A 27,708-nucleotide genomic window follows, 5' to 3' on the forward strand; every position below is an offset into this window, starting at 1 on the left:
CATTGGGGTGCATGTAGCTTTTTGAATTAGTGCTTTTGCTTTTTTTTTTGGATATATACCCAGGAGTGGAATTGCTGGGTCATGTGGTAGTTCTATTTTTAGTTTTTTGAGCAACCCCCATACTGTTTTCCACAGTGGCTGCCCAAATTTACTTTCCCACCAACAGTGCATGAGGGTCCCCTTTCCTCCACATCCTCACCAACATATGTTATCTGTATTCTTTGATGATAGCCATTTTGACAGGTGTGAGGTGATATCTCATTGGTTTTGATTTTCATTTTCCTGATGATTAGCAATGTTGAGCATCTTTTCATGTGCCTGTTAGCCATCTGCATTTCCTCTTTGGAAAAATGTCTATTCAGTTCTTCTGCCATTTTTTAATCAGGTTGTTTGTTTTTTTATGTTGAGTTGTATGAGCTGCTTATATGTGTTAGATATTAATCCCTTATCTGTCATATCATATGCAAATATTTTCTCCCATTCAGTACATTGTCTTTTAATTTTGTTGATGGTTTCCTTTCCTGTATGCACCCTCTTGAAAAGAAAAAGTTCTCAAAGACCTGAAGTGCCACTTAGATATCTTTAGTGTATTGATATTTATATTTGTGCAAACCTAAAACTAGCTGTAAGCATTTTACGCTTATTGCTCTTACATAATTATACAAATTTGCATATTAAATTTAAACAAAAATGACATTCAAATGAATGGTATTAATTCAATGTGACAGATGACATCATTTGTATGGAAACAAATTTCCACTCTTAACATGGGACTGGCTACTGAATACAGGTTCTTTTGAATTTAGCAACTTAAACCACTTGGGCCACATGATGGTTTTCCTTACTTGAACTAGGGTAAAACCTAGGTTAATATAACAAAAGATAGTGACTTCATTGAACTTCATGTGTCCTGATTGCCTCATTTGGGGCTACAAAGTCTCTCTGCCTTCTTTTCTGTGTCAGCTCTTGATAGTTATAGTAATGCCCATTTGTACAATAAAAACACAAACACACATGCGGGCACTGAAATCAATTGTCAGTTCTCAGTTTTAATGCAGCCATTCAGGTGATCCACAATTGCTTGTATTTTTTCAATGTCATCTAGATAAAATAAAGAAATTTGAAAAATAACACAGAGAGCTACAGATTCTGGATACATGCAAAGCTGATGAAGAAATCTAACAGATATTTATTGTGGCAAAAATATAGCTAAAAGGAGCTAGTCCAAGCTAGGTGAACTCAAGAGGTGGCAATGGGTTAGAGAGAAGAGGGCAAATATGAGAATTTTCGGTACACTATCTGGACAAGACTCTAACATCAAATGGTTGTGAGGAGGAAGAAATGCAAGGGAGAATTCTGAAATGACTCCCAGGTTCCTGGCCTGGGCATGGACATTCATCAAGGTGAGAAAACACAGAAGAGGTGGAAGTTTGTGAAGGAAAGACAATAAGTTCACTCGGGGGTGTTGAAATTAAGGCAACTGGGAGACTAAGTCTTTATCCTGAATGGAGTTAGGTATATTGGACTGCACAGTCATGAGCAAGGACTGGTTCAGACAAAAAGATTTGGGTGCTAGAAGTAAGTGGTTGTTGAAGTATTTATACAGTTGAGCAGGTCCACATATAGAAAAGTAAAAAGTGAGAGCACAGAAAAGCACTAAAAATGCTCAATAAAGAACTAGCCATTAGAGACAGTTGTATAAATAACCACATGTATGCATCCACAAATATTATCAAGTCAGGATGATCTGTGCTGATGGAGGGAAACTGTAATATGCATAATATGAAATACCAATACGAAAATCACTCTGCCTTTCGGTGGGTACACAGAAGACAGAGGTGTTTGCAGATTTACTTTTGTTTGCTAAAACTTGCTTTGCTCTTCCAGAAGGCACATTAACTTGAATAAGAAGGCAAAATGGTGTGGAATGTGGCCTTCACTGCTGGTTACCCACCCAGTATCCATTTCCCCTTCTTTCCTAGCAGATCCTTAATTTTTCTCAGGCTGTCAGTGTGCCTGCTGAGAACTGCATTTCCCAGCCTCCTTTCACCTATGAATGGCCATGTGACACAGTTCAGGTGGGTGAAATATAAGTAAAAGTCACTAGATGGAACTTCTGGGAAGGCTTTTAAAAGGCAAATAGACTCAGCTGCCTGGATGCTTCGTCCTTACCCTTCATCCTGCAGGGAAACATCATTTGAGGCGGAACAACCGTGTTGTGACCTTGAGGCCCCAAGAACATGGTAAGGATTACTGGATGGAAATATAGGATGGTCCTGTGGACTTCATGGAGCCCCAATATCCGCTCTAGACTTCCTACTTCCAAATCTAAGCAAGAATAATAAAACCTCTCATTTTTTGTCACTGCTTTCTGTTTCCTGAGGTATAGTGTAATTTCTACCCACCCAGAAGCCCTGTTTGGAAATGGTCTTAGGTAAAAATCTCTCCTTAAATAGCCTGTAAAGTTAATGTAATGTCCAGGAAAAAATGAAGAGTTGATTCTCACCTAGATATAACAGGAAGTCTGTCAACCCTATCACTTGATTAGACAAAGTAAGGGGAAAAATGGGGGTGGGCAGCCAGGAGATGAGCTGGCCATGTTAAACAGATTCCTTCTAAGGCCGTGTCTACCAAATCTCCAAATTCTAACATCTTCCACCATGTTTTTATTTTTGGTTTGCATTTTCCCCCCATCCTTAGCATAGTGGAAGAAAAAAAAATGAACATAAATAGGAATACTCTTACTTAATAACATTCAGTGGCTTCTCATTGCCCACTCAATTAAGAATACGTAGGATACTTTATTGAACTATTAATCTGTGATTTGTGTGACCAGTGTTTTCCTCCCCTATTCTAAGCAAGTAGAAAGATTAACTGCCGCCTTACTTCGGGGGAGCTTTGTGGTAGAAGCTTGAAGGCAAACTCCCTAATACTCCTCCTAGCTGATTGGTCTTGAGGAGCTTGAGTTCCATGGGAGACAGAGGCAAAAGCAGGTGCAGCGAAGGAGAGAACAGAGATAGCCCTATACCAGAAAGGCACGGTGGTGTCCGCAAACAGCAGGGACCCCCGTCGTACTCCTGGCAGTACCTGGGGGAGAGGAGAGAGCCTCTGAGGGGCTTGACTGTGTGGTGGAATGAAGGAGGCCATGTCCTGGACAATGGGGTTCCCATGTAAAGAAAGATTCCTGCAGCCCCAAAAGAGCACAGAAAGAGAACAACTGCCATTTAAGGGTCTTTGACAGCTTTGACAAGTGGACTACCATGATCAGCCAAAAGTTAGGGGCAGTTCCTCTGTGTTTCCAGGAACCACAAAAGTTTCTGAGATACTGAGGGAGGGAAAGAGAATCCCCAGTAGACAGACTGAATTTACTTCAGCGAGGTGGGATAAAGCCTCAGAGGAGTATCTTGCACACTCCATTTGTGATTCAGGCGTTATCCCCACTGCCAGTACCAATTCCTTCTACTGGAGGCTCAGCCTCAGCAGCACAGTCTCCTCAGCCTGGTGCCCCAGACACTGGCTTTTCTTCTGCGTGAATCCTATGCTCACGAGGCTTTTCTGCCTCAGTTTTGCTCAGCATTTCTGCAAAATGCATTCACTCACAGTAAATGAGTGTCCATTTTTTCAACCCTCAAACACTTTCCTTTCACAAAACTCTCCTTGATCCTGAAATTGTAAGTCATAATTTCCTCCTTTTCATCTCCAAATTACTGATTACTTCTCTCCTTGGGGTATTTACCCACACTACCTCGTGCTACGCTCTCCTATCTGCTCCCTCACTACACACACCTTTTAAAAAATGTATTGAACATCTACTGTGCACTCTGAGGACAGTGACTGTTTCCCAGGTACCCAGCACAGGACCATATATGTATTCACTTACCAGCAAATACTTTGTGAGGGCCTGCTATGTCCCGGCCCTGAAACACTACAAAAAACAGAACATGGAGTCTGTCCCTGAGATTCTCCAAGTCTGAGTATCATGCATGGTCGAGGCTCACAGGAGTGAACATAATAAATTCCCAATGAGTAACTGTTGATATTAATTCTTAGGATTTTAAAGCTGTATTCAGCTACTTAGAGGAAATTTTAGCAAAATGGGTAAGATAATTCCGGATACTTCAGAATATGCCTCCAATACGTGGGCAGTGGGGGGGTGGTGGTGGTGTGGAGTAACCAGTGCACTTATTAGAAATATAAAACAGCAAGAAAAAACTTAAAAGTGTGCCTTAATTATTTCCATTTTGAAACTAGATAATTTTTATTTTCAAGATGACTGTGCAAATAAAAATAGTACTCCTTATTTGAAATCCATGAAAAACGCTGAGATGAAGGAAGTCTTGTCCAAAAGCTACTTTCTCTTCTCAGGACTTGTTTCCATAGCCTTTCATTCTTTTCTGCTGTCACTGCTGCTTTGGAATTTGCTATTATGTGTAATAAGACTCCATCACAAATGTTTGTGGGTAGGTCAAGAAATATTCCCTGGGGATCCTGGCACAGTGCATTGAAGACTCAATCCCTGATCTCCCTTCCCACGCTCTTCATCCTGTGCTCAAGCTCTCTGTCTCCTTCCCAGTTCTCCATTCTCCTGACTCTACTAGCTGTTGGGGGCAAACTTGCTGTTTTCAATCTCTCAAGTATGTCACAAATCTTCTGTCTTCATCAGCTAGTGAAGGAAAGAACACTGGCCTGGAATCGAGAAGCCCAAGCTGATTTGGTCATTTTTTTTCAATCAATAAATATTTTTACATTTTCTATAAGTCAGGTATTGGACTAAGCCTTAGCAAACAGTGATGAACAAGACAGTAAAGTCCCTGCCTTCAAGAAGCTGACATTCCAACAGAGAAAAACAGTAAACAAGAAGATTATAGATAATGATAAATGCCAAAAAAGAAAGAAATGGAGTAATGTGACAGATAGTACCTGTAAGGGGTAATAGGAATATGGCTGTCAGAGAAGGCTTTTCTAATATTTAAGCAGAGAATTGATGTATGAGAAGATACTACAGATTCTAAGGAAGAGCGTTTCAGGCATCTCATCTTAAGATGAGAAAGAGTTCAATATGTCTAAGGCACAGAAGACCAATGTGACAAGAGACAGCCAGCAGGATGGAGAGGGACCCTATGTGAGTTCAGTAGAAAAGGATTAGCTCATGGAGGGCCTAGTAGCCACATGAGGAGTTTAGATTTTAATCTAAGAGTATAGGAAGTATTCAATGTGCTTTCAGCAGAGGAGTGACAGACACCATGTTTTAAAGATCATTATGTCTAATGGGTGGAAGGTGGAGTTAAGAATACCAATTAGGAGACTGCTGCCTAAGTTCAGGAAAGAGAAGGGGAAGGATTCAATGCTTTCGAGTTGGAACTTGCAGGACTTAAAGATGGATCCCATGTGTAAGGCGAGTGAGAGTCACTAAGATGGAGTCTGGATTTTTGGCTTGAAGACTTTAGTAGATGATGATGTCATTTACTGAGATGGGAAAACACTCCAAGCCTATCTTGCCTGACCTTGGGCAATTTGGTCTCTTCAACTATGATATGAATATATTGAAAGAGGTAGAGTAGATGGCCTCAGACACTTCTTCAGCACTAAAATGGCACAGCACTATTGGATAATTAGGACATGATACGTTTTTCTTGCTTTCCATTAAGAGAATAACACAAGCTTTGGAACAAGAGAGGCTGGGAGCGCCATAAAGCTCCCACAAAGCTCCATAAAGCCATGTGACGTTGGCAAAGAGACACTCTGTGCCTCTTCTCCTCAGCTGCAAAATGGCATCATAAAACTGCCTTGCTCACTGGACTGCTAGGGGGGATAACTAATTCGATTACGTAAGACCCCTAGAATATAATAGTGCTCAGTTAATTATACATTCTCCTTTCCTGACAGACTCAACACTTGCTCCTTCTCTCCTTTCATCCACTTCACTTTGTAAATGTCTTGACTCCCTGATTTCTCTTTTTTCTGATTATAAACTAATTCCAAGATTGGGGATGCCCAGAACAGAACTTCACCTGTGTCTCTCCCTGTGACAGTCACTCAGCCTTGACGTCTCTGCCTTCTCACCTGGAAGCTGAGCATTGAAGAGGGAGGGCATTGCAGCCAGCTCCAAGCCTGTGGACTCCAAGTTATCAACACTAGGATTTCAACATTCCAGCTTAACTTTGGCTTATTCATCTCTCCCTGCCTTCTAGCTCCAACCTGCTCCTGAGGAACAGGACTCCAAGAACTGGGTGGGTCTGAGAAGAAAATGTGATGGAAGGCTTCAGGCTGCTTCCATACCCTGAAACCCCAGCAATATGTCTTTGTGTTGCTGCTGACCATATTACTTAACCCTTGGGGAATGAGATGGGCACGCTGCAAGAAGGTATATGATGGTCTTATCTGCTGCCCACACCGTGTTTTTAGTTACCAAAAACTAAACTTTAACCACCATAAAAATTCACTGATAAATGATCACCTTCATTTTTTAATTTATGCCTCTATTTTTCATTATCGCATTCACCCACTTTTCCTTTCGGGAAGAAATCTATAAAATCAAATTCCCCAAGTGTCAGGCAAAAAGACGTTTTTCAAAGGTTTCTTACCGACCAGACAGTAACCCAAGTTTTGTCTGTAGTTTCTGCTATGGCAGCTAGAGGGCAGTGCAACTCTCGCTCTCCCCTCCCGCAGCTTAACACATATCCTCCATCCCCCTTCCAGCTAAGGGCAGGGGGAAGAGACACAATGGGGGGAAACATGCTCACATACCGCAGGAACAGAGGGGGAAGTGACTTGAAAAGAAACAAGCAACACGAAGTTCACAGGTCGCGTATCTTGGTCTTGCTTCCTCCTCGCTCACACAGCATTAGCTACTTTCAAACGCATCTAACACACCCTTCACCTTTCCTCAGCCTCTTTCTACATCCTCTCCTACACCCAATTCTTCAGATTCTTCAAATGTGAGCTCATCTCAGCCCTCACCCTTGTACGCTCTCACGCAGACTCACTAAGCACCTCCCTGAATATGCTGAGAGGGCTGCAACTCTTTCTTCCTTTCCAGCTCAGTGCTGGCCCCGAGGGCCTGTGACCCTGACTGGGAAAGGTGACTACTCTTATGAGGTCTTGGTGTGTGACAGTGGGCAGACCATGTGGCAGAGCCTAATTCCAGAGAGACTGGCTGCTGCAGCGCCGCCCAGCCCCACAGGCAGGGAGGGCGTAACAGGTGAGTAACCAAGTGACTGCTGGCAGACAGTGAGGCAGCTGAATGCATGAACTCATGAGTGCCCTAGGTGCCACCACAGGTCACAGAAGAAACAGGAGCAGCTGAGTTTTGTGGGCAAGGCCAGGCACAGAACTAGAGCAAGGGTAAGGGAAGCCACAACAGCATCATCTTACATTCACAGAGAGCTTCCTGCTTTCCAAAACTCAGGCACAAAGACCCTGGTGTATCTGTTACTTCATGTAAGCAAGGCATGTATTACAATCCCCTCTTTATAGGCGAGGAAACACCTCATATGAAGGTTAAGCTGCTTGTTCCAGACAGACATTCATAACAGAGCTCAGCTAGAATCCACTACTAGGGTGAGCACTTTACCCAAAACATCATTGACCTGCATAAAATCACATAGCAGAAGCAAACTTATAATGTGGGAGAGAATCCCTGACAGGGGTTAGCAAGGTGAAGGTCAGGCTTCTCACCATTTCAAATACATTAGACCCCTACACCTAGGTCCTTCAGCATGCCCAAGTACTCCACAGGAGGAGCAAGAGAAGTGATAACAGCCAAGGCCCAGAAGAAAGAAAATGTGATTAAATGAGACGGCTTCCCCACACAGGACCTACTGGGCACCAACCTCTCAGGAGACGTCTGAAAGCTTGGGACGGCCTCATTCCCTTCCCCTCCCTCCTCCTAGAAGAGAGAGTTCTTATTGCCAGAATAGTCTAACTACAAGAGCTCATAGTGAGGATACTGCAGCCCATCCACTAGAGATTTTTGCCTGCAGGCAGCTTTTTTATTGGCAACTCAAAGACAGAATATTTTAATAGGGCTTCCCCACCTCCCCTGCCCTATAATTTTAAGGAAGAGAACAAAAAGATCAAAAATAAAAGCTATCTTAGTGGTAATCTGTAGGTTGGAATGAGACATCGGTGTTTTACTTTTAAATTGATTCTCCTTTCGTAAAGCATTTTTTTCAAAAAATTAGTGGTAGGGAAGGTGAGGCACTGAATATTCTGTATTTTTATATCCACTCTAGTAGATTTTGATACAGTGTTTTGACTCCTGTTTGAATTTCTCTGTGACCTAGATCAAGAGACCTTGTTTCAGGTTCCACATTAGTAAAAATTAAATTGTAGCTTCCATCTACATCCCACGCGTTATTTGGTTGATGAAGTAACCACAGTAAGACCATATTTACAAAATGGCTAAAACTAAATTATGGTTGTGTAAGATGTCAATACTTAGGTATCTTTGGGACACTTCCTGAAGCTACCTGTGAGCGTTTGTTCATTTTTCTTTTAATTAGGGATTTATTGTATTTTATTTTAAAATAAATAAATAAATAACCTGAATGCAGAGGGCCAAAGTATATGCTAAAAGTGATGTGAGTCACAAAGCTTGTTCCCAGGTAGAAATCACATTTCTTCTTTTCCCTGAAGAAATGTTTCATCTGAGAATACATTCAAGTAATTGACTACTTGCTGACCTCTTGGATATACCACGTTCTTGTGAATGTCCCTTGAAGACTTATGCTTCAAGATGGCACACCCAGCACATATACTTACTTCTACTCCTTCACAAAAATCACAGGACATTTATGGTAAAGAAATACAGCAGGAATAGTCATGATACGATCATGACCAGGAGGAAGAATATCAGTGAGAAATTTATTTTGATAAATTTCTTGGTAATAAGAAAGAGGATGGGATCATATTACTGGATAAACCAGAGTGAAGGAAGTTAAAACACAGAACACATTTGGAAGAAGACTGCAGCAGAGGTAAAAGCCATTCTTTATGGCAGAGTCCTAGGAGAACATAAATATACAGATGACGAGAAACAAGAGTAGAAATAGCATGCAAAGCAGTCATCAGTGTAATTAATTAAAGTACTCTTATGAAATATCTGGTCCAGGTAGCCTCTCCCACCTCATTCCCATCCCCTTGCACCAAAGCAATTAGAGACTGTGGATTCTGAGCAGCAGAACTGCTGCCTTCGCACTTCACACCCACATACCCTAAAGGAAAATCATCCTGTCAGCGTGTCCCACCCACAGAGTTCATAGATAGGCCCTGATGGGCAGTGGAGATCCTTTTATGAGAATAAGACCCATGCTGCAGCAGGGAAACTTGTAACAGTAATCTGTAGGACTGACCACTAATACTCAAAGAAATCCACAGCCAAGATGAAAGATTTGAGAAGGGCCCCAAGGGAGCTTTTTGCTTTGATTAAACTATTCTCTATCCTGATTATGGTGGTAGTAACATAAGTGTATGCACTTATCAAAACTCAACAAACTGAACATCTCTAAAGGGTGAATTTTACTGTATATAAATTATGCCCCAATAAATCTGAACTTAACAAAGAAGCACAAACCACAAAAGGAAAGAAGCCTAAAGTTGTTGACATCTGACCTGGTCTGTAGCGATCCTGGAGAGTTTGTCCCCTTATGTGACAGCACAGAGGAATGGCAATGGAAAAGCTGGCTCCATCTTAGCAAAGGCAGGAAGAGGGCCTGATTGATGTAGAAGCAAAAGAGAGAGAAAGTCCTACGTACACTGAATACACACTGAGCACCAGACATACTGAGATCCCTTATTTTATTCAATTCACAACACAGTGGATACAACTACCTAGGGAAATGTCCCTTATCCCCCTGGATAGGACTGTTTGGGGGTGTCTTACATCAGCTGGGGACACCTAGATAGGTGCTCAATAAATATGAACTAAAGGTCATGGAAACAAAAATAAAAGAGGCTTCTTATAAAAAAGGAACCACCAGAAAACAAGAAAGAGTTACTGGAAATTTAAAATATGGTTGCTAAAACTTTTTACATGTAATAGAAGGGCTGAAAAATAAAACCAAGGAAGTCTACTAAAATGTTGATCAAAAAAGAAAGAGATCAAAGATATGAAAATTTGAAATCATAGGGGATGGATATAAGAACTACACCCTGCTAACCAAACTGCCAGAAAGAGAGAACTGAAAAAATGCACAGGAGAAAATAATTTAAAAAACAGTGGTTGATGAATAAACAAAATGTGATTTATACATACAATGAAATATTATCCAGCCATAAAAAGGACTGAAGTATTGATATATGCTAATATATGGATAAATCTTAAAAGCATTATGCTAAGTGAAAGAAACAAGGTACAAAAAGCCATATGATTCCTTTTATATGAAATGCCCAGAATAGATGAAACCATAGAGACAGAAAGTAGATTAGTGGTTGCTAGGGGCTAGGGGAAGAGGGGAATGGGGAGTGACTGATAATGATTATGGGGTTTCTTTTGGGGATGATGTAAATGTTCTGAAACTAGACAGTGGTTATGGTTGCACAACTTTGTGAATATACAAAAAACCATTTAATGGTATGCTTCAAAAGGGTGAATTTTATAGCATGTAAATTATATGTTAATTCTCAAAAAAGAAATAGTAGAAAAAAATTCTCAGAACTAAAAAAAAAAAAAAAAAACCAACAAAAAACATAAGACAAGATTGAGTATTAAGCAGAGTAAATATGTAGATGCTTATTTCCAAATCCATCCCTATGGAATTGAACACCAAAGAAAAAGAAAAAAGGAGCTAAACAAAAATCAAGAAAAAGTTATTTACAGGAAAATTGAAATAAAATTGCATCAAACTTCTCATCTGCAACACCTCTAGAAGACAATTAAACCATGCCTTTTCATAGTTCTGTAGGAGTATATTATTGACCAAATTAGAATAGGAAGTCAGACATTGATGAGACTAATATCTACTAAGAAAGTACTTTCTATTTAACAAATAGTATGATGAAGTTGATATCTTAGTAATATAATGAAAACATTTGTGTTTTCACTCTCCACAAAAAAAGTAAGGCAATTAGCAACTTAGGATAAAAAAAATAGTTGTTCAAAAAAAACAGTATTTGAATATGAACAACAAAAGTGTAGCATGATTTTGAAGAATCTGAGTGTGAAGAAAGAGAACCAATGTCTAGAACATGCTCCATTGAATAGTTTAGTGACATAGGATTGCATTCCTTTTTCTAGGTGTTAAACCACTTCACTTGATGCTGCACTTAATATTTATATAGTAAAAATATGAAAAGTGATGTTTATTGATATATTATAAATATAACTGATAAAGGGAATGTAATAAATATGGGGAGGGAGTAAAAGTTGATGATAAATTCCTCATCTTTCAGAGTGGGGAGGCAATAGATACTATTTAAATAATATGTTTGGAATAGAAGAATAGGCAAATTAAATTATAGTTATAACCATCAAGGACTAAAAACAGAAGCAATTAAAAGTGATTTCCTCTGTGGAGGATACTGGGAGCTGGGATAATAGACATTGATTTGTTATTTAATGGCTTTACATATTGTTTGACATTTTGTTTTACTACATGCAAGTGTGACTCTTATGAATCAAAAAAATAGCACAAGAACAATTCCCAGGCCTGCAAACTTAACTGACTATAATTGTATGGAATACTTTCAGCAGCAGTATACAGAAAACTTGACTAACAGTGGCTTAAATCATGCCATTTATTTGTATTAAAAGAGATTCAGGACTTCCCTGGTGGCGCAGTGGTTAAGAATCCGCCTGCCAATGCAGGGGACATGGGTTCAAGCCCTGGTCTGGGAAGATCCCACATGCCACGGAGCAACTAAGCCCGTGCGCCACAGCTACTAAGGCTGCACTCTAGAGTCCATGCACCACAACTACTGAGCCCAAGCATCACAACTACTGAAGCCTGTGCACCTAGAGCCCGTGCTCTGCCACCACTCGCTGCAACTAGAGAAAGCCCGCGTGCAGCAACAAAGACCCAACACAGCCAATAATAAATAAATAAAACAAATAAATTTATTTAGAGAAAAAAAGAGAGATTCAGGGGTAGGCAGAGTGGTTTGGCCAGGGAAAAACCAGGCTCTTTCCATCTTTTTGTTCAGCCACCCAAAGCACTGGCTGTGGTCTCCCCTCATGATCCCAACGTGGCCGCTGAGCTCCGGGCACCAGTTTTCTCACTAACATATCCCAAATCAGGTAGGAAATTAGCAGAGACATAAAGGACTACCTATCACATGCTGATCTCCTTTTATTTCTTTTCCAGAAACCACTGTCCTTTCTCCCTCCAACCCATTCAACCCCTACTTCTCTTACATTTCATTGGCCAGAATTACATCACCTTTTCATCCCTAAACCACTCATAGGCAAAGGTGTAATTCACCATTACCGGCTTAGGCAAATCATATCTTATCATCGGGGGCTGAGCACATTGCTCAAAACCAGTGTTCTGTTGGATAGGCAATAACAGGGTCAACCAGGCTGACTGACCAACTAACTAACCAGTCACTGTCCCTCCTGAGGAGAGGACTGCTGACCTATCTGGCAGAATCACAAAGCATGGATTCTCTGATGACAAAAGTCTGTACGGTCCTGAGTCCTTAATCCTCTGTTGATTTAATGTGTATTAATCTTTTGAGATAAAAACCCATTAGTCATGTGTTGGCATCAGCAAATTAACACTGGCTTCTGGGGAGAAACTCTTGAGAGAAAAAAAAAATCACATCACTGCATTTTTCAAAGGTTCAACATCACAAATTTATCACATGTAAAAACCCAATCTGTTTGATACTCTTAAAATGATTAACTTTACAAATAGCTACTAGAAACAAGGCACATCTGACAACCTGAAGAATTAGAAGAGGAGGCAAACATTTTCCTTTCCGAATTAAAAAAAATTAGTCCCATCATTTCCAATGTTCCTCCCTTGTAACATTTTAGTGTTTCTCACACATTTCTTAAGTCAAAGACTTTCCAGAGGATTCCATGTATCAGACGGTTATTGGCTTGCTTTTCCGCAGCTCTATCACAGCTGATTTACTAATATATCCTAGAGACTTTCTGTGAAATGTATACAGTAAAAGCCCATAGTGCCTCGTAATTCCCACCTATTTTAAGTTAAAGACTTAATGCGTAGATGGGATCTGACATACGATTGTTGCTCACCAGTGCACTGTCAGAGCAGGTCTGAATAATTAGCACCAGCAGCTCTTCTTTCCAGATATTAATACCTTATATCATAAATGTCAAGAATAGCACAAAGATGCAACCGGAAAGCCTCTGTAGAGGAGGGAGCCCATCAATCATGGAGGTTTCACTCTATTTTCCTTCCATTTTACTATCAGAAAATAAACCCAGCGTGGTAAGATTTAAAGTCTTGACCTCCTCTTATTTATTACTTATCGCTATGCCTTCCCTGAAGCTGTACCCTGGAGGGAGGACTGAGAGAGAGAAGACTGCTCAGCTGGGGAGGGATAATGATGCGTTCAGGGGGCAAGAGGGGATGTTGGAAAAACAAAACCTCACAGCAGCACTCCAGGTGGTTCTATGCCCTCTATCTGTGTGCTTTGGGGACATGGAGATTGGGTGGTTGTAGAATGCAGGACCATGTGAGGGAGGTGTTTCTATCTGGACTATCTCAGTCCCTTCCCTACTCAGTGGAGAAAAGCAAACAATCTCTTTTATGGTTAGAGAATGAATATTGTAATAAATTTTAATGAGCTTGCTGAGGATCCCAAGCCCTAGACAAGCACCCTATTCAAACTAGGCACTCACTCTACAGTTAGCAAGACCACCTCCGACCCACCTCCAATAACAGGTATGACTCTTCCAACTGCAACCATGGGATCTCTAATTTAGAGATGAGGGAGTCCCTCCTTCCAAAAAACTAATTATTCTATCTTTAGAGGACTTTGGCTATATTGAGCTGAGGCCAGTCTCCTTGAAATTCCTGTCAGTTCATCCTACTTCCATCCTCTCGGGTCCCACTGTGCAATTGTATCTCCTTTTTCTTCTGGAAGCCATTTGTATATTTGAAAAGTGCTATCTCAAAACTCCTGTAAATCAAGCTGACTGGCCTCAGGGTCTTTAACCATTCCTCCTGTGACAAACTTTCACATTTCAGTGTCTCATCTGAACAAGGCACAGTCTGCCTTTCCCTCTGAGTGAGTTCTCCCAAACAATGAGCAAAACACAATAGCAGCAACAACGATAATGAGAATACTTAATATTTCTTATGCATTAACCACATGCCAGGCACTATAATGCATTTTATATTCATCATTTTATTCCATTCTTACAAAATTACTGTGCAGTAACTGGATTTTTTTCTTATTTTTATTTTATTTTCTTAAATTTTTATTGAAATATAGTTGATTTACAATGTTGTGTTAACTTCAGATACACAGCAAAGTGATTCCGTTATATATATAATATATATATATATATATATATCTTTTTAAGATTCTTTTCCATTCTAGGTTATTATAAGATATTGCATATAGTGCCCTGTGTTTTGCAGTAGTCCTTGTTGTTTATTTTATATATAGTAGTTTGTATAATTTAACCCCAAACTCCTAATTTATTCCTCCCCCCCTTTCCCCTTTGGTAACCATAAGTTTATTTCCTATGTCTGTGAGTCTCTTTCTGCTCTGTAAATAAGTTCACTTTTATCATTTTTTTAGATTCCACATGTAAGTGATCTCATATGGTATTTGTCTTTCTCTGTAGTAACTGGTGTTATAAACTCCAATTTGTAGTGAAGAAACTGAAACTCAAAAACCTAAGTCACTTCCCTCAGGCCCACACAGCCTGTGCAGAGCAGAGTCAGAGCTCTCAGCCCGTGCCATCTTGTGCTCCAGAGGCAGAATTATCATTCCCTTATTCTAAGCCCCACTTTGATGAATAGGGACAAAGACTGAATTTACTATTTTTGTTGATTCATTGAGATTATTGCCAAATCTGTATCTTTAGTCCCAATCTCTCTCTTGGGCTCTAGATTTTTATCCAACTGCCTACTGGACATCACCACTGGAACAACACCTGATCGCTTCAAACTCAACCTGTCCCAGACTGAACACATGACCTTTTCTCCCCAATATGTTCCTTTCCTGCTGTTTCCCAAAGTCAGAATATGGCTTCACTGTCAACTCACTTGTCCCAAGACAGAAGCCTGAGAGCCACTCTCGAATTCCCTCTTGTCCCCCACATCCAAACCATCACCAAATCCTTGATTCCACTTCTGTATATTTTTCAGCTCTGCCCACCTCTTTCCATCTCCACTGTCACTAGTGCTGGCCACCATCTCTCACCTCAGTGATTGCAACAGCTTCCTAACAGGTCACCAGGCACCTAGTTGTGCTCCCTTCTGCCTCTTCCCTCCTCGACACTGAAGCTGGTGGGGACCTTCCAATATGAAACTCTGATTAAGTCACTTCCTTGCTTAAGAATATTTTATAATTGTCATCCAACAAAAATAATATCCAAGCTCTTTAAAGTGACTTGCAAAACCCTTCCAGACCTACCCCAGTTCTCCCTCTCCAGTTTCATCTCTCATTATTTCTCCCACCCTTCATGTCACAGTCTAAACCGAACCTCCTCCCATTCCATCAGTGTTTTATGTCATTTTACCTCCAGGCCTTTGTACATGCTGTTCCCTCTTGCTGCAGCATTCTCTCCTCTCCCCACTGCTTGGTAAGCCAACTCCTGCTCATCCTGCACATTTCAGCTTTAATGTCACTTTCTCATGGTAACCTTCCCTGAATGTTAAAGTTATGTATTCTCTAGGATACTGTTTTTATTTACTTCATTTCTTAGTCAATTGTTCCCATAAGGAAATGAATTATGTCTATCTTGTTTATCACGAAATCCCCAGCACCAAACAAAGAAGGGGTGCAAAGAAGGACTTTGAAAAATATTTGAATGGATGAATGGAGGAATGAATGACAAAATCCTGCTCTACAGGGATATATTGTACAGCATGGGGCATATAGCCAATATTTTATAATAACTATAAATGGAGTATAATCTTTGAAAATTGTGAATCAGTATGTTATACACCTGAAATTTACATTATATTGTAAATCAACTATACCTCAAGGAAAAAAAAAATCTCACTTAAATATGGTGGACCTAAGCATGTCTCCCTGAACATGTATGTGTGAGGTTGGTCATTTGGACTCCAGAGAGGATATCACATTTATTCCTCACTAACCTTCATGGTTGTTAGGTTCAGTTCATCATTTCAGGTTGCTCAGATGTTTGGGGTCCTGATTCTCTCTAACCTATTCTTTAGCATATTAGCTATCACTCCAATTTAATGTTCCTTGAAGACTGAACTAGCATACCTTCTCTATCTTCATTAGGCAAGGACAGAGCCCAGTGACACCCATTAGACACCCACCTCCATTAATCAGCACCCATTGACTATACTAATTTAATCAGATTCAAACCTACTTCTTTTTTTTCCCCTTATCCTCATGGGTAAGCTGGTCAAGATTTCTCGATGAAGTCCAAATAAAGATTACTATAATTCTCTAATTCCATGATTCTCAATCTTTTTGGACTACCACACTAAAAGATAATATTCAGATAATATCCTCTGGGCATACTCAAGTTTTTGTTAAATTCCCAGGAGCACAACTAAAACTCCACCTCTTTCTCTGCCATTAAAGAAATCACAGTGGCGAGCAAGTGGATGACTGAGGTGTCTAACGACAGATCCAGCAGGAGTCCTGGCTCTTCTGGAGCTGAAGCTCTATTTGTGCCGGGCAGCTAGCCAGCAGAATGGTCACTGCCACTTCCAAGGCATCTGTGCAACACGTGCTTGGGCAGTCAGTCCTCTCCTCTCCTCTGAAGAGAATGTAACATTCCAGATCCCTTCCCTCTGGCCCTGACTCTGCACTCTTCTCACGTGGTATTTCAGTTCTTCCTGACCTAGTCCCCAGCTGGTCTCCAAACATACCGTGATGAAAAGAGCTATGTGGTTAAACTGATTTCTATTAAAATCAGTAGAGACTAATTAATACAACGTTGTAAGTCAACTATACTTAATTTAAAATTTTTTTAATTAAAAAAACCCAAAATTTAAAAAATCAGTTGACTAAAAAGTGTAGGAAATTTTACCTGGAAAACCATGTATCACACCAAAACAATTGTCCTATGAAACAATGTATCACCCCACTGCCCTAGCAGGCAGCCTCTGAAGTCCTAAAATTACATGAGATGATGAACACCAGCAGGGACTATGTCCATGAATGAAGCAGAGATCAATGAGACAGATATCATCCATAGCACGGCCCACTGGCTGCAGGGGCATCAAAGTAAGTAAGACAGAAAAAATATGTGTTTTTTCTGCTACAATACACATGAATTGCTGGCACAAGGTAAGGTCCCTGGGGCAGGGTCCTCAAAGAAAACCAGAAGTTGAATGCCCTAAGAGAATGGGTACACAGAGTTGGGATATCATAACATTCCATTTCTAACATACCAGGCTTTATGGACTAAGAGTCTACCTACACACTAGGAGTCAGACCAGCAGAAAACAATAGTTGAGAAAAACACAGAGAACAACAGCCCAAGCACAGGGATTCCAGGCACCGAGGGAAGGTAAATGTGAGACTACAATGAGGAAGGGCCAATGCCTGGACATCTGATGATGGGATCTTTTGATCCAATAAACTCAGAAACAAAAACTTAATGAGAACTTTAATCAACAAGCTCATGAGGGTTACCCAGGTGTGGCAGACACTGCTAGGTGCCTTCCCAAATCTACTCTCCACTACTTCCTTATTAAAGAATTCTGAATTTGTTTTTTAAACAGGATACATGGCTATCCAGCTAAAAGATTATTTTTTAGCTTTCCTTTCAGTCAGCTTAGGACATAACTAGTTTCTGCCAATATGCTGAATGAAGAGTGCTGTGTGCTAGGTTCAGGAAATCTTCCTGTATGGGAGGGGCTTTATTTCTTCTCTCACCTTCCTCCATCCACCAGCTTGGACTTGGGATAAAATGGCAAGACCCAAGCAGCCATCCTGGACCGTGAGGTGGCCTTGAGGATGGAAGCAACAAACACAATACAGCAGAACAAGTGCAATTTCCTGACACTGTTATTGTCACAGTAGTCCTGGATTGCCTTATCTCCAGGTTTCTTTCTTGTGAGAGAGAGAGAGAAACTATCCCGTTGAAGATATTATTTTTCAGGACATTGTTACTTGCAGTCAAACCTCTAAATCACCGCTGCTCCCTCTTCCAAGTGTTCACCAACTACCTGAGCTCAACCCCACTGCCCAGCTGCCCTGGCTTATCACAGGGGGATCCAGACCAATTAGCTTAACTCTCTCTCTTACAAGGGGCCCCAAATATAAGCTTAACCTTTTCTCCAAAACCTTAATTCCCCTAACTAACACATTTAGCTCTGTCATTGTGAATTATCTACAGCTTTCTGGTAAACTTTTATAGTTCCAATTTCTTTCCTCTTGGGATAACAAGATTCATGATTTTATTATCCACAATGTAAAGGTAGTTCCACTGATTTGTTTAAGACTGAATAATGCAACCCTTTTAGTCATGTCAACTACCAAGTCATCACACCTACCAGTGACAGGGTTATTACTGAACTTCAACTAGAATCTTGCCCAGCTAGCACTCACAAAATACACTAAGCCTGGCTTTAGGGACTAAATGGCACTGATTCCTTTCTCTGTTTTCCAGAACTCTAGAGAGCCATTGTCTGTGCTCCTGGACTCAGTTAGATTACCACCACTTGAGAGATGAGACTGGGGATCAGTCTCTAAAGAAACTGTTGGAAAGTCATCTGGTACCACCTTCAACAAAGTAAGATCAATTGCTTGTGGTCTTTTTCAATGTCACCCCAACACTCCTCTAGGTATGTGCTCTTTTTCTGTCTCAAAAGTTAAATTCTGCATCTTCAAATCAAGAAGGAAGGCCTCTTTACCCAAATAGAGTAAAGCAAGCTTATGGGCCACATCTGAGCTGCTCCAACTGTCAGGTGCAGAACTGAAGTCTCCCCTGGTGTGAACATCTATCCTTTCTGACTCATCTCAGGCTGTTGCTTTTCTATGAACTTGAGCAATGACATCATTTCCTCAGGGGATGTCTGAACCCAAACAGATAATGAATGGAAGTATCTTTAAGGGGTTTCTAGATACTGAGAGTATCTCAGTTCTCTGTATTTGAGCTTCGTCCCTTTCTTTTATGTATTTTAATTGGGCAGTTATGATAAGTGTGTTCAAGTGAGGAAACATTGTTTGGGATTTAGATGCGTAATTAAAATATTTTTCCCAGACTCCCTGGTTCTTACCTAACTGCTTTTCCTTCAGCTCTTAGCAATTCTCATCTGATATACATTACGATCAGAAGCTCAGGATTCTATGGGATTGTTATGACTGTTTGGGAAGTAGTCAATATTGGTCAGCTGGAAAACCTGATTCTAAAATAACAAGCAGGCATTGGTTGGCCACACATTCAATTCATTCAATCTGACAAGCAATAACACTATTTCCAGTCATTGAGTGTTGTCATTTACTTTCAAGTCATTGGGTCCTTGCCATGTGCTGGAAGACTCATCCTATAATCCATAGAGGCTTTTGATGAATTGATTTCTCCTAGTTAGTGAGTTTTCTGTTAGCGTTTTTCACATAAAAAGCCATCAATGTCATCCAACAATTCCATTTGTCATTTACTAAATGAAATATATTGGACATGGGTTCATGAGTTTGAAGAAGCTACATAACCCAAGTCTCAAATAAATTTGAAGCTCAAGTGACCATTGGAGCTGATTATCTTCTGGAACTGCTAAACAATACTTGGTCCAAAGTGCTGTGCCAGGTGCCAGGGGAGTCTCGCCTTCTACTATGGACATTAAAACCCAGATAGGGAACACCTTAGGACTCATTCTTAATATCATTGTTTGATGAGTCGATGGAGCATAATATGGACTCCTTAGCATGCTGCCCTCAATAGGGCACCTTCAGTAGCTGAAGAATAAATAAAATGTGGTACAAACAGACAATAGAGTATCAGTCAGCGTTTAAAAAAAAAAAAGTAAGCTATCAAATCATGAAAAGACATGGAAGAAACTTACATACGTATTACTAAGTAAAAGAAGGTCAATTTGAAAAGGCTTCCCAGATTCCAACTGTGTGACATTCTGGAAAAGGCAAAACTATTAAGACAGTAAAAGACTGGTGGTTGCCAGGGATTGGGGGAAGGAGGGATGAGTAGGCAGAGCACAGAGGATTTTTAGGGAAGTGAAACAACTCTGTATGATACTATAATAGTGGATATACTGTACATTTTCTAAATCCATAGAATGTACAACACCAAGAGTGAGCCCTCATGTGAACTATGGACTTTGGGTGTTCATGATGCATCAATGTAGATTCATCAATTCTAACACATGTACGACTCAGCCAGGGATGTTGATAATGGGGGAGGTTATGTGTGTGCGGAGGCAGGGAAATCTCTGTAACTTCCTCTCTCAGTTTTGCTGTTAGCCTAAATTTCTCTTTAAAAAATTATGTCTTTAAAAAAAAAAACTCACCAAAAAACAGAAAGAAAAAACCCAAACAAACAGCTGAAAGATGGTTGGAATAGACGGGTCTGAAAGAGGGGGAAAAGGGCACATACAGACTGTCTGAAAACCTAGGTCCTCCCGTGCGCCTCTGCCTCTACTGGCAAGCATCCATGTGGTAAAATCCTGCTGGTTTTCAGTTTTTGCTTTGTCTTTTCACAAGCATAGCCTGCACACTCCCAGCCCACAAGATGAGTGATTAGGGAGATGTCAAGTGGAGAGGTGCCGCCAAGCCTTGCAAAGGAGTTTGTAGTTAATGCAGGTGCCGGTTACTTTGCAGATGCTTTCAAATAGATGGACACTCCTTGAATGATGAGCTTCTAACCTTGCAGCTGGTCATTTATTTTTCTGATTAGGACATGCCACTCTCGCAACTTCCAGGTGGTTGTTCACTGTAGGCAATAATGGCCCCTTGTTTACTCATCCCCAAACTTTACTGTGTGTTGCCGGCTCATTATTGTGTGTGATCTTGCCTTTGAGTGCTAAACATTAGTGGATAATCACTTTTTCTTTAATAAATTTATTTACTTTATTTATTTTATTTTGGCTGCATTGGGTCTTCAGTTGCTGCACGCGGGCTTTCTCTAGTTGTGGCCAGCGGGGGCTTCTCTTGTTGCGGAGCATGGGTTCTAGGCACGCGGGCTTCAGTAGTTGCAGTGCACGAGCTCAGTAGTTGTGGCTCGCGGGCTCTAGAGCACATGCTCAGTAGTTGTGGCGCACGGGCTTAGTTGCTCCGTGGCATGTGGGATATTCCTGGACCAGGGCTCAAACCCGTGTCCCCTGCACTGGCAGGCAGATTCTTAATCACTGCACCAACAGGGAAGTCCCATTGGATAATCACTTTTGATCCTCTCTCTTCGTTGCATTAGAGAAAACCAAAGAATGTTTAAAATTCTAGCATTTACTGAGGGAAACAACAATTGTGTGTGTGTTTTAAGAGCACAAACTTGGAAACAGGGTGTTCCAAAACACAGAGCAAACCCATCCAACAAAATGCACTTTCCTAAGTAAAGTAAGGAATGATGAAACCCCGGGTAAAAACTACTCCTTAGAAATGTTTTATGTCAGCCAATTGAGCCCTAAGGGCCACACACTCCTAATTTACAGTTTAGCATTTCATTTGTTGCATTTATAATTTGCTTAATCTCTATCCCTCCATACTTCCCCTAATTGTAAACTTTAATAACATCAGCAGTTTTAGCAAAATTCCCAGTGGTATGTGCCTTCAGAATCAGTCGAAGTCTTTTTTATATGAGATTCTGAATAATTGTTTCATTCTCTCAATGAGAGAAAGCCATAATTGCTAAGCCTAGAGTGGTGCAAAACATGGTAAATCAGTTTAATAATGTGTGAATAAAACTATATTAAGAAAAAAGGGTTTTTTTTTCATGGATTCAAAGGGGAAGAAAAATAAAAAAACAATTCTGGATGCTTCAGGGAGACTGAAAAATCCATACCACAGAGTTCTAGGATTTTTTTTTCTTCAAAGCCTTTAAGCAATATGAGAAAACCGAAGTATCTTGGACAAAAGGCAAGCTCATGAGTTACCCACTGGGAGTGAGATCTCAGCTTGGCTTTATATTTACACATTATATCCAGAAGTTAAAAGTTTAAAAGTCACCGAAGAATTAACCTTGGTTTGAAGGGGTGGGCTTTGGAGGTTGGAGGGAGAGCACTCTTTTTGCCATAAACAACATGAAATCCCAGTGTTCACTGCTGCTGTCATAGCACTGTTTTTAAATAAAATATGCATTATTCATCAAATATTGGTGACCATATCATGAAGCCACCTAAAAGATTATTATCTATTCTTATATCCATAAAACTGGCGTGTGTGGCTAAGGAAGAGAGAAGGTAGAATTCTATGTCATGGCAGAGAATTCTCGGGTAATGGGGGAAGATTTACAAGAATGCCCACCGTCCCAATTTGCTCGTGTAATTCCCCATTCTCCCAAGTCATCTCCCACCTGGGCCAGAAAATAGATGGGGGCTAGAACGGAGATGCTGTAGCCACCAAGAAAATGGTTCAAGATGCTACACACTAATCTAATGGGAAACCACAGTGGCTGCGATTAAGGGACTTGATTTCAGGGAAACCCATATCTTGGGACCACTAAGTTCCAAAAATCCCCTCTCATATAGGCTATTTCATAAGACTTTGAGCTTTTAAAAATTATAGTTCTTGCACCTGAAAAGTATTCCAACAATACAAAAGACTACAGTGAATCTTAAGCCCCTTTCCCACCCCAGATCCCCTCCAAAGCTAGCCCTGATATTAGGTTTTATGCCTATGCAAACGTATATTTTTATTTTTCCCTTATTTTCATTCAAATATTTAGAATAAGATATACACTATTCTGCACCAGGCTCTATTCAATTAACACATCTTGGAGAATAGTCCATATCAGTATGTCAAAAGAGCTGCTTTATTCTTTTTCATGACTGCACAGCTTCATTCCTTTTGGTTGCTACTGAGGTTGTTTCAAGTGTTTTTCCCTGTAAATAGTGCTGCAACAAACACCTTTATCCTTTTGTCTTTATTGCCCTAGCCTTCTAATAGGCCCCCTTGCCCTCCATATTAATCTTCTCCGATTTTCCAATCCCTCGCATTCCTGCCTGAATAAACTACCTCCGTGGCAAGATTGATCTTTTCACACCTCTGCTTTAAACCATCAACAGTTTTCCCAACACCCATAGAAAACATCCAAATTCTTCAACATATAAAAATCCTCCACTGTCCCAGCTGCTTTTTCAGTCTCAGCTATTACCATTCCCTACAAAACATGACACTCATGCTGAAACAAGAGTTCTTAAAATGTACCTGGTTGCCCATGTTTCCATGCCCTTGGCATCACTTACCTTTATTCCTTCTATGAGTTGTTAGATGTGCCAGGAGTAATGCTGGAATCGACCTTTAGTTCTGAGCGTGTCAGGGAAGCCATATTTAACAGCTTGCTGTCATGGGTTTCCACCTGCTGGTTTCAGATGAGATTCACCCCAGGCTTTAGCAATTAGCACACCTGCAGCTCTTTGTATGAGGCGGGAATTGACCTGCTGCTAACTAACATTTGCCTCCTGACACCTTGCCTGAACCTCATCCTGTTTTGCTATGGCCTCTGCAACCCATGAGATACCAGAGGCAAACTGCCTGGCATGTAAAGGAATATTCAGATGAAAGTTCTTCCCCAAGGGCACTCTGGTTCCTACTCCACTGCCCTGCTCGGACCAAAAACCCAAACTCATTCCCTGGTTCTTAGAAGTAAGCCTTCTGGCCCACTTTCGATCTGACCATATCTGGCATTTCCAGTTTTACAAGTCAGCAACTTTCTTTCCTCCAAATCCCCTCCCTGGCATTATTTTACCTGACTTAAACATCATATTTCTACAATTCTAAAGTAGGATCATGCTCTCCGACTGGTGAAATGAAATTTTTCATACTACAAAGATACAGGGAAAATACATGTTTGTTCAATCAAGGAATGTTCTGACAAACACAAGTAACTGAAATACGCTAATAGTGGGATATCTTCTGGCTCCATTTCCAAAATCTAACATGATTGTGTGCCACAAACAATTGAATAGAGGATCGCACATTTTAAAATGTGATTGTGGCTAACTAGTATACCAAGCATGTATTGTGTTCAAGGGTACAGCTGACATTGATATAATATGCCAAGCATAAACAGCAAGATCTTTAATCAATGCCATTTAAAATAAATATTGAATCGATTCCTCCCTTTCCTCTGCAAACACTCATCAGGAAAGAAGGAGTAACTTTCTCTTTAGAACTGGTTCACTCTTATGGGCAAATGGATGGACAGACTATGTGTCATGATGAAAAATAATGAGTGAACTCTGTTTTAAAACACCCCCCATGGGACAAATTGTTAGATTTATTTCCTTGCACTAAGACATTATCTACAGAAGAGCAATATTAAAATACATCTCTCTTGGCAGGAACAGCAATATATTAATGCAAAGAGAAAAATCGCTATACATTTGTATTTAGCAATTGCTACTCTGTTCAAGAATATCTTAAAGTAGATGTTTAGGAAAAAAATAAGACATAACCCCTTTAAGAAATAGATTGTTGTAGAAAAGAATATTAATCAGATACTGTTATATGAAAAAAAGATTATAAATGAGTGTTGTAACAACATCTCATTTTTATAAATGAGAAAATATGCAAATACCAGGCCCTCCTTCCTCCCCACCCCCCCAAAATGAAAGCATAGTTTCCACAATTATCATAGTGCAAATATCTGAGTGAGTGGTGTAAGATGGGAGATTTTTTTAATCTTTTTTTTTACTCCTTTTTTAAACATTTTTATGAACATACATTTCTATAACAAAATATCCATAAGAGTTATAATTATATGTATATATTCATGCACTTTTCTATATGCGTCTTTTTGGGAATCAGGTTTTTCCATTTCTAAGTGTTTCTAGGTTTAATTAAAGCACACTCTCAGTGGAGATGAGCATTTAATGCAAAGGAGAATGAATAAGTGGGATTTAAAGGGGAGAAGGATACATTATACAGATACTTTCCTGATAGCTGAACCATGTGGCTTAAGGGAATTTTTTTTTTTTTTCCTCAGAGCCAAATGAGATTCAGAGCAGGTAGAGTGAGCAGAAAAGGCCCTGGGAATGCTTAGGGTACATGGGCACACCCTGCCTTCTTCCTGAGGAGTTCCAGGAAGGTAATAAAACTGGAGAGAACTTGCCTTCCTGGGCTTTGACATCTGAGCAGAAATTTCCTAAGCCATGGAAGTGGCTACATAGCTTTTTGAACAACAGAAATATATTGATAGAAAAAAAGAAGCTCTCCCCGAGAAACAAAAGGGGAAAAAATAGAATTAGATTAAGTAGTAATCATTTAAAGCTGATGCTTATGTGATGAACTTAGACTACATTACACCTACAGTAAATTGCATATAAACTTTATTTGTATCAAGAAAATCAATATTTACTTTTTAAAATAAAGCATAGCTTTGAAGAGGGAAAATCACATTTATTTATTTATTTATTTGACCACAGACCTTTCTTGACATGCAAGGCTATCCAGCCCCTCTTCCCTCTCAGGACCGCCTCCATGATTCTCTCTTCCATAAAATCAACAGAAAAAAAAGAAAAAAGAAAAGAATATTCCAGGGACTTCCCTGGTGGCGTAGTGGGTAAGAATCCGCCTGCCAGTGCAGGGGATACGGGTTCGATCCCTGGTCCTGGAAGATCCCACATGCCGTGGAGCAGCTAAGCCCGGCTCCACAACTACTGAGCCTGCGCTCTAGAGCCCACCCGCCCCGAGCCGGTGCTCTGCAACAAGAGAAGCCACCACAATGAGAAGCCCGTGCACCCAGCGAAGAGTAGCCCCTGCTCGCCGCAACTAGAGAAAGCCCGTGCACAGCAACGAAGACCCAATGCGGCCATAAATTAATTAATTAATTAATTATTTTTTAAAAAGAATATTCCACAGCTGTGCTTCCCTAGTAAGGTTATGCTGGTTTTATTTGCATTGGTTTCTACTGAATGCTCTACTAATCAAATCAAAGTACAAGGTTTTAAAGCCTTTCATTTCTCAGCTCTGAGTGAAGCAGTACATCAATTAATAAAAGGAGAACATTTTTTTAAAAAATTGAACAGTGCTTTTTAGTTTATCAAATGCTTTTATATCTTCTCATTTCACCTTCAAACCCACTCAATTTAAATAGCAATTTTAAATGTCCATTTCTAGTTTTTCCTTGCTCAAAATCCATTCCTCCCACTGCTTATGATAGTAAACCTCCATTTCCCTTTGATGAGGCACACCCCGCCTAATCCCATGTGATTCAGATGAGACTGACCTCATCCCATCCCCTAATCCAAGTATGGACATGTGACTGGGGGTTAGACAAACAGTGTATTCCGCCTCCCTGGCCACAGTGGTTGGTTTAGAGACAGACACATGACTTAAATCAGTCACACAGACTAAATTCTAGGATTTTTCTGAAGTTGATAAACCAAGAGGCTCTAAACTGAAAGCTTGTGGGAATCACTGTGATGAGAAAGGCTGCCCAGAATGGTACCAACACAAAGGAAGCAGAACTAAGAGATGGAGAGGCACAATGTCCTGATGAAGCTATTTAACACCTGAATCAGCCACACCTGAAGCCAGAGACACACTTACACCTTACAGGTATACAATCCAGTGAGCCAGGAAGCACCTTCTTCTTTGTCTAGCTCAAGTCACGTTTGTGTCACTTAAAAATCAAGAGTCCTAGCAGATATACATCTCTTCCCCTAACCAGCTCTGGGAAAAGTGGAGCCAGTCTGCCCAAGGCAGCTACCTGAACTGCCTCTTTGTGTTTAAAAGAAAATGAGTATTCTAGAAAGAGGTGGCTAGTAAGTCATAATTCATGAAGTGTGAGTTATTACAAACATATTAGCATCTCTTAACAGAGATCCACACATTGAAGCCATAGTATTAGCAGGCAAGTCTCTAAGGGGATCAAGTTCTGACTTGGAAACACCCATAGGCTTTAGAACAAAGATAGCTTCCAATGACCAGTTCTGAGATCTTTGCCTAATTTCTTAATCTTCTGAACCTAAGTTGCCTATCAGCAGTAAGAGTAATAGTATTCTCCTCACAGAGTTTTTGTAAAGACCTATGATATTGTATAAATAAAAAATATTTAGCACACTGTTGGGCACAAAATAGATTCTCAGTAGAGAGTGGTTTTTATTAATAACTTGGGATGCTTTTAATAATATGAGAGAAGTGGATACCCACAGTGGCATAGGTAGGATGCCCTGACCAACTAGAGAAAGCATAAAGCCACCAAGGAAGTCAAGAGTGGAACAGCCAGCAGGTCACAGAAAGAAAGTGAAAAAGCTCTACTGACCAATGTGTTGAAAACCACCATTTTTCTTGGGTGAGTACTGCCAAAGAATATTCTTTTGGGTTTGGGGACCAGTCCCCAAAGTGCCAGAAGGGACTTTTAGAGAGAATGAAGCTAACAATCAGTTCCCTTATTCTGTTTAATCTTTAAGTGATTAGCAAAAAAAAAAAAAATTTTTTTTAATCACTTTTAACAGCATATTT

This window comes from Hyperoodon ampullatus, assembly GCF_949752795.1.
Source record: "Hyperoodon ampullatus genome assembly, chromosome: 4".
Classification (NCBI taxonomy): Eukaryota; Metazoa; Chordata; class Mammalia; order Artiodactyla; family Ziphiidae; genus Hyperoodon; species Hyperoodon ampullatus.